The following is a 9,415-nucleotide window of genomic DNA, read 5'->3' on the forward strand; positions in this document are numbered from 1 at the left end:
ATTGCATTTACTGGTCTCATCTTCATTCGCTTTACTCATATCAGCAAAAAGGGGTTGAGTAAGTCCAGTTCTTCTATTGTAACGTACCGGGCGATCAAAACAAGAATAATTCAACCAGGCTGTCACCTCAGAATTTTTGAACTTGCAATGATAAAAATATTCTTGACTTTTAGGATCGAGTTTCCTTTCAATGATGCTATCTATTTCTTGATACTCAAGAGGTGTCAAAGTTTTAGAAACCTCTTTGGCAAGAGTCAAATCTTTTGAGTTTCTAAATTCATTCCTGCGATCTGTTAAACAAGTTTTGAACTGGGGTAGTATTTGAAAAAACTTTTGGCAATCGATAGGCAATAATATTGTGTTCAGTATTGATGTCTGCTTTACCTGGCAAAAAGTTACAAGCAATATGACGACGAGCTCTGTCACGAGACACATGCTCACGGGGTGTCAAGGCTTTTAAAGCAGCCATTAAGTGCATCTTAATCAGTTTGTTTCCCTGCACTGCATGAAATATATGTCTTTCCAGTTTCTTGTTCTTAAAAACTTAATATTTTCGAACGTACGATTGCGGAAATATCGATTTTTCCTTACAGTTTTAAGAAAAGATTCTTTTTCTTTAAGTTCTTGAAAAAAGATAATCTTTAAATATTTCTTGCTTCGAAAAGGTGGATAATTTCTTTTGTCGTTTTTCATTAAAAAGGAAATATTTCATGTTTCCAGATTGACTATCTTTTCTTCGTTTGTATTTCAAGAAAATATAAAGTTTTCGTCTTGAAATTTAAGCGAAAATATTTTTCATGAAAATATCAAATTTTCATGCCGAATTTATCGAAAATACAATCATCTAATACAATAAAAAAGGTAATAATTTCGTTTTTAAAGAACATTATAATCTCTACGTCGGGATAAAAGTAAGGAGCAGATTTTCTTGCAGCTGATTTGGCAAAAGTAAAATAAATATTTCAATTTTATGGGAGCAAGATGAGAATGTGTTCTTTAGGATTGATCTCTTGATTGACAAGATTATTTTTTAATAAAAAAATATTATATTGTCCAATGACCCCTGTGCCTGTTAGCGTGATGACAGGAAAAAGAAGAGGTGTCCTCTGTTGACCAAACTAGGTGCCGCTTTTCTTTTTCGCACCTTAGAATTAGAAGTTTTAAGGCGAAAGGAGAAAGAAATGTCATACATCTTTTACTTTGTTTCGTCTCCGCTTAGAAATTGCACTGTATAAACTTTCATCCCCATACTGGGAGAAGCTCCACCGGGGCTGTAACACTGTGACAGGGGTGTAATTAGCTCTCTTTGTACTCTATGATATACAGATTTTTCAAATTCTAGATTTTTCTTTTAAATCTTTAATTTTGACAATAAAGTCAGATCAACAACTGTTGAAAGTGCAAACCACACTTCGCGCAACCTCAGCATTATTTGCATCATTTGTAGGCCAATTTTGTAAAATTTGTATCCCTACTTTTAAAGAAACTCAATACATCCCTGTCTCACAGCCCCTGTGGAACTTTTTCCCACATGGAACCACAATTTAGCAAATGGAAAATTTAGCAAAAATTTCATCCTCTAATGAAAAATTTCAGCCCCACTGGGAAATTGACTTTGAATTCATCCCCATATAAAAATTATATTTAAGAAATTGCGTTCAAAACCATTCTATTATATTAGGGACCGCGAAAGACGGGGGTAAAATGGTTGGAATCGACCAAAATGTTGTTTTTAGGTTTTAGACCACCTATAACCATGGGATAAGTTTTAGAAGCATTCTTATCATTAAATAAATGTCCTGTAAAAGTTTGGTGGCCATAACTTTATTTTTTATGAAAATATGAGCAATTTTGTAAAATTTTGAATGGCAGACGACCTACCAACAGAAAATTGGATTTAGACAGGTGAGCGCGTCCTCAAACCCCCATGATGTTATACATTTTTGGAACTGGAAGAGATCAGCGATGATTGTTTTTTTTGTCTCATTGACCCAATCAAATCCTACAAAAAATTATTCAGTTTTTTCTGGGAAAAAGCCACTTTTGAGGGTTTTAGCTGTCCTCCCCGGCATTAAGACAAAGATAATATGAAATTTCAACCTTTTTTACATATTGTTTGTTGTTCAAAGTCCACGGAGAGTGACAATCTGCCAGCTCTCCGGCATACAGGATATTTTCGATTCATTCGTACGGCAAACGAAAAATTTGAAAAAAAAATTGATAAAAAATTAAAACTTTGTCTTGAGAACCTTCGTGCCAAGTTTCAATGCTATAGCATTAATAGAAGTAAAGTTATTGCAAAAAATGTATTTTTCGACATAACCCCCGGATTTTCACTTTTAAACCTATTTAACCATGATTTTTCCAAAAATCCTCGAAAATCGTTCCAAAGAAAGGGTCATTTTCAGGAGATAGAAAATTTCATATCTCGAGAACGGCTTGGCCGATTTTGATGAATGACCCCTCATTTTTTTTCTTTTTTGATGCTCTTTCCAATGAGCATGGTTTCAATGCGCTAAAAACATTTTGAAAAAATCATTGCGGTCCCTAATTATATTTTTGAACTCAAAAAGTATATAAATTCTATCCCCATTGGGATTTCGATTAACACAGGGGTGTCTCAATGGAGTTGAGTAAATAGTTGTGTATGAAGATTCCCTCTTCAATTACTTATTGATTTTAATGCATTGTATTCAAAATTGTTTTTTTGATTTTATACGCATTAACATAAAATTATTAACTCATTAATTCATTATTAACATAAAAGTTTTAGGTGAGGCTTTAGCTGAAAATTCGTCTGAATTTATTCTAGGAAATTTTTAATCTTTACAAAAATACCGGTAAAATCTATTCATCGATACGTTTACTCGTGTTTAAAAGTTTAAAACATTTTCTATACATTTTGTCAATCTACTAAAAAAGCTTTACAAATCCTCCACTTCTTGGCTTTGAAGCATTGTGCTTTAGTATCTTCCCCAGATTTTCTACAACTAGACTAATTGGAGATGTTTAGAAACGATTTTTGTTTTAAGGGCTGGAAACTGGATATGCTCAAATTAATCTTCTTCAAATTCATTATACATGACTTTAAAGCTTTCATTTCATTCCATTTTGAGATTATTTTTAAAATTTTGTGTTTTTGTAAAACTTGCAAATCTTTCAAAGATCTTTTATTTAAGTGTTAATCTCGATTAACTTCATTATAGTTGACAAATGTAATGCGAGGCAATTTCTACTCCTTATATATTTGAATCAAATGCAAGGGTGTTTTATAGAAGGAAAGAAGAACAATTTATTTGAGGCATTCTTTCATAAAATGAAAATAGTATAATCCTTCGACAGCTACCTTTGTTTCGTTTGAGTTTTTTGAATGTATAGCGATTCACTGTTTTATAACCTGAGATCAGATTGTGATTGTTTTCTGTCCACCACGCTGAAGCTCTAAAGGGATGGGTGAAAACATACAAACTGACAAATATGCAATCTCGAAATCGTAAGGACCGTGTTCGTGTAAAAGGACTGGGGATGAGAACAAAGTTGCGTGATTGTGTTAATGAATAGGGCGCCATATCAGTTTTTTACTTTCTGGCGCACAACAAGATTCTTGTTGTAAAATTTTCCGCGGGAGGACTATTTTCCTCAGATGTATAATTTTCAAGCGCCTTTAGAGGTTTCTCGTGCGCGTAAGAAAATTATGAACAGCTGTTATCAGGTTACTGTTTTGGGCCTCGCAGCGTTTATGACGCTTTGCTTACGGCTAGTAGGTTGCATTTAAGCCTGTATTTTACATTATAGATAGCATAAGATGTATTAGATATTTTGCAAATCAGCCAAAAATAATTTTTATGGTCAGTGAGTTTGACGAGTTTTACATACAGAACGAATCAGGAATGTATATAAAAAGAAATCACTTTGATTTTGATATTTCATGAATACACGTTTTTTATAAGAACATCCAAAATTTTTGCCTTCGGAAATTAAAGAAGCCTAAAAAGTGTCCTTAACATGTTCTTATCCCCCCCCCATTTTATGAGTATTTATGGCCATTTTCCTAAGAAATCGGGAGTTTTTGAGTTCCCAAAGCCTGAAATATTCCTAACTTGTTCTTAACATTTTGGCCTTTTAAGCCTTATGTTCTTATATAGTTTGTTCTTATAAAGAAACGTGCAGTATTAAGTTTAATTCTCGTAAACTTGGGGTAGTGGTGTGTACGAAGAGCTCCTAAAACAGTTCAATTAATTAAACTTGTTAAAATTAAACTCGAATTCTTTAACTTATTGATGGAAGAAAAGAACGATTCGTAGTTTCTCTTTTTTGGCGATATTTCAAAGGCTGAAAAATTTGTTCGGCGGTTTCATCAAAAAATTACAATTAACTGTTTGAACTGAACAACACCATTCCCTTTGGGACCCTGTGTTAACACATTTATAATTGTGGAGAAATTACGATATTTTCAATTGCAGTCCAATTAAAGTCTCTTATAAAAAAGTTGATAAAGAGATTTTAATTGGCAGAAATTAAAAGAGGGAAAGAAATTTGATTGTCACGAAATCTTGTAATATGCTTTCACACGAACTTTACAGTGAAAACAAGTAAGACTTGGCGATGAATATGCGTCAATAATGCTAAAGAGGCCATGCAATGATCATGTAAGTACTCACTCGTTCAAGTTATTTTTGAAATAACCTGTCTAAAACGCGTAATTTCTTTCTTGCTATTATGTTTTTTTGTAATCTTTAAGTCATTTTGGATTTTTACTAGTTATTTTCAATTTAAAGTTCAATTCAATTTTCAATAAAAATAAATGGACAATTAATCTGTTTGATAATCCTGTTTAAAAAGTAGAGTATAATTTTTATCATTTTCTCTCTACAGAAAGTCGAAAAACGTATCGCGAGCTCGGCGGTGGGAGCCGAAACATCAATTCTGTGCAATGTCAAACACGTGTGGAGAAAACTTATCACACAATGAACATCGTCTCATCAGAAGACCAAGAAATAAATGGTATTAAGAAAAAGAAGTAAAGATGATTGTTCGACAACACAACAAAAGAAACATCTTCAATGCTTCAATGAACGAAGAATCGGAGAACCCTCGGGAAAAGAGGCACGATATACAACTGAAGGAGTAATTGTTTTACTTCTTTTATTAATTAGTTCATCATTTTTTATACAAATACAATTTCTTGAACTGTAACCTAAATCTTATTTCTTAAATTCGAAAAATGCTTTATATTGTCAAATTTTGTCAGAAATATCCCCCAACCCTATAAGCTCCTTCTATACCACATCAATTATTGCCATTGTTTTAAAAATTATATATCATGATTTATTATACATTATCTTATTAATTTATGTCATTATATGTAAATAAGGCATACTTTAGATTTTTAGCACAAGAATTATGAGTAAATAGATATTAATATGATTTTTTTAATATTGACTTTAATTTTAAAGAAGAAAATCATCCAAGAATATTTAATAATTCAATATTTTATCGAATTTAATCTCGCGTCTAATTGTCTCTACAGTAACCAGAAATTTAATGTTTCCATATTAGAAGTTTTTACCTTTTCAATGTTATGAAATGAGGCGGATCAAGTATTTTTTTAAGCTAGAATATATATTCCCAATAACGAAACGTTGGTTATTTCTGGTCTAGACATCTGCATCTTTTCGAAAATGTGTAAATAATAAATTGTTAATCTTTCCTTTCATTAAAAGAATTTCGTTATTTCTTTTTACAAAAAAGGTTCGTCTTTTCTCAATTTTGAATTTAACATTTCCATGGACAAGAAAACAAGTAAAAGTGAATCTTCACTGCGTGGAGAAAGTCTAATATTTTCACTTCAGAGAATGGCTAAAAATGTAATCATTTTGTACATCGAAAAGTTAATTATGTCGATATTTAGAAAATTTAAGCTTTTCGAGAAATAGTGAAGATTCACTGTTACTTGTTTTCGCACAGAAGAAAATTCAATGATTTCAAAACAAGAAAATTGAGAGAAAAGTTAACTTTTCGTCATATATCTTGCGTTAGAGAAGACAACTTTTCATGCAGTGCTGAAATCTGGTAATGTACCACTTATCAGAATCTGTCTTTTTTTCCAGATTACTATTTTGGAGGGTCTCCTGATCGTTCGTTATTACACTTTGTTCAATAATTACTGTACTACTTTCATCAGTTTCAATTTTATTTTCACTTTTTTTCCATTTCATCCAGCAATTCAAAACCTTTTTCATCTTTAGAGGCAACAAAGTATTGAGAAATTTTGTTTTCTTTCTTTGTGGTTGTTTTACACAAATATTTTGACGGTTCAATATCGTTTAACACTTTATGACTGTACTCATCATCAACAAACCCATTAAATTGATTTGTTTGAGGAACCTTTTCATCACAATAGAGAAAACTAAATGTTTTGACTTTGTCATTGGACTCAATATATGCAATACCATCGGGACAAAGTTTACGATAAATTTCTATTCCCTCTTTTTCACCTTTTTTGTGGGCTGAAATCAAGGATTTTCGAAATTCGTCAAAGGTTTTTGGATATTTATAAGGACCCAATGTGACTTGGGTCAATTTATCATTCAGTCTCCTTCTGTTTGTTGTATTTTGTTTTGTGGCTCCTGCGGCCTTCAATCTATCTTCTGTCAAATGGTTACTTTGGATCTTTGAGAGTTTGTTAAGAAGATCAGATAAAACAGGCTGAGAATCCAAAGATTGAAGTGCATTTGTTTTACCTTGAAGATCACTTATCAACCTTTCTGTAGTTTTTGTTCCTGATTTAAAAGGGGACAAAACTGAAGGTGACAAATCTTTAAAATGAGCAAACATGGCTAACATATGGTAAGATAATGCTGAAAACAAAATTTCGGCAGTTTGATAACAGCCATATGTGACAAACTTCCCACGTTTGCTCTGCTCTGTTGCTGCATTTTTTACAGCATGTATTCTTTTACTTTTTAATTTGAGGATTTGTCTCCAAATTCTCAAAATTGTAATCCCTTTGCTAGCACTTGTTTGCATTTTAATGGGATCAGAACAAGGCTCTAAGAAGGGTTGAAACAAAGCAATTACAGAGCGAATATAGAGAACAGTTCCCTTTGAAGCATCTATGTGAAGTTCTAATAAATCAGCAACTGATTCCTTGAAAATTTTCAGTGCAGAGTCTACATTTTGATCAAAATAAGCAGAGAACAAAAGATCATTATTAGAAAATCCTAATTTCTGACCTGAACCATCACACAGAGTTTTAAGTTCCTTTAAATGATCGATAGATGCTCTGCATGAGGAATTAAGCCCCGGGAAAAAGTCAAGGTCTAAAGTGGAATATTTCAAGCATTTTAAAAAAAGACGTAGACAATGGTCATAATCAAGGTATGCAATAGATGGCAATGGGCCAAAATATGGAGCAGCAAACTTTGTGACTCCAATACCAAGGGTTAGGTATTTAACTCCTAGTTTTAAAAGCTCACCATTTGGAGTCATTAAGGCAACTGACGCAGCAAGCTGAAAGCCTGCTGAGTCAGTCGCGTGACCTATCAATTTGATAGGGTTACTTTTCAAATCACCGTTTTTGTCAAGAAAACAATTCTTACGAACTAGGTCCCACACTTTTAACAAGTGCTCTCCCTTGTAACCTTTGTTTGGTGTGGGCCAAACTAAATAAACAATAGGTTTGCTGTAAACACCAGACAGAGCTGAAAGATTGTGCACAGCAGCATCTTTGGATAACAAATTATCCTTTATAACTCTATCTACATATGATTTAAGGGCAGAATATTCATCCTCAAACTCCTTAGAAAGTACATCTTTAAGTAGAATTGATGAATTTTCCCATTCTGCACAGTCCGCATTAAATGACTCACCAATTAACTCAATTTCACCATCCTCGTTAGCCTGGATATCCAGACCGTAAACTATTTCACCGTCTAGTTTTTTTATAATCTTGTCTCAGGTTTACGGTCTGGTTCAAGTAACTCGTCTACAGGGATATCTGTCCCTGCATATGCGAGTATCTCTAATTGGTCAGTACGCGCCCAGTCACTGAGCAGAATTTTCGCGGGGTTTGTGATATTTTTCGATGCGCGCGCATAATTTATGGAAAAAGCTGACCTTGCAAAAAAAGATAAACAAATGAAAATGAAAACGCAGGTTCATTTCTAAACAAAATGGCTGATGGAAAGGAGCCTTTATGAATGTGGCTGACGTTTGGATATAGTTTAAAGTAGTTTTGAAAGTTTATTGAGTTTGTAAAAGAGGTTTTATGGTAAGTAATTATGTGTGTCTGCCTGGGTTTCCACAGTTTTGAGATTCTGTCAACAAGGGTTTACTCACAGACTGTGTCATTCAAAACTGTATCAGACTTTTTTAGTCGCACCAGACTCTATAATTTTAGAAACTTTGTATGTTGAGGTAAGAGTGTTTTTTTCTAAAATTTTGAGTCTGGATACCCAGGCTACATCCTCGTTTAAGACAGGTGAAATGAAACGAAGCAGCCGAGCTTCATCTGTGGCATCTACCACAGGACCCCCTTCATAGAGAACTTCCGCACTTTCAAAGGTGTTGAAATTCAAACCAAGCTTTAATTTATCTAGTTTTACATGTGCTTTTGCACAAGTCTTTCCTGGCAGACCAAATATCTTTTGAAATAAAGAATAATTTGATTGCCCTAAATTGTTAATCAAATTAGAGCCAATATCTTTAACAATGTCGCAAAATTTGTGGTTATTTTTTGATTTTAATTTACCAATCAAGTTTCTACAACTTGATATTGAATAGACATTTTTTCATCAGGCTGCTGAAAAAGACTCACCATGTCAACAGCAAGTTTTGTTAAATCATTGTCATCGCAAGATTGCAATAACATATGCTCCCAGGATCTCTTTTCAAATTTACTACGTTTTTCCATTTTCTTAATTTCTTTTTTAAGATCCTTATTCTCTGTCTCAACTTTTTTCACATAGTCTTGGCGTTCAGACTTTGTTGAATAGCCATGTCTGAAACCTTTTCGACCAATTCTAGATTCTGATGTCAACAATGCAGCATTTCTACCTATGTTCATTAGGTCCTGTAAATAACTTTTATGAGATGCACAATTAATGCATGTGAAAGGATGTTTCCCATCAGATTGAGAAAACAGGAGACACGGGGGATCGAGACTCTTTAATGAACCATCCGAATTTATTGGGGTTGTTGTTTTACCAGGAATATAAACAAGTCTAGATGATTTGTCTGATTCTCTACACAAATCATTATGCTCATCTGGGTGATTTTTTCTCCATTGAGCATATTTTCCAAAGTTTTTTTTCCCTAAACAGAGTTGTGGTTTTTTTTGTGCGAATGGTAGTGTTATCTCTGTACCTATCGACAAGATCTTTGTCCCAAATATGGTAACACGGGTGCTTTTTTA

Source organism: Clytia hemisphaerica, unplaced genomic scaffold, assembly GCF_902728285.1.
Source record: "Clytia hemisphaerica strain Z4C2 unplaced genomic scaffold, Clytia hemisphaerica genome assembly, whole genome shotgun sequence".
In the NCBI taxonomy this organism is placed as follows: domain Eukaryota; kingdom Metazoa; phylum Cnidaria; class Hydrozoa; order Leptothecata; family Clytiidae; genus Clytia; species Clytia hemisphaerica.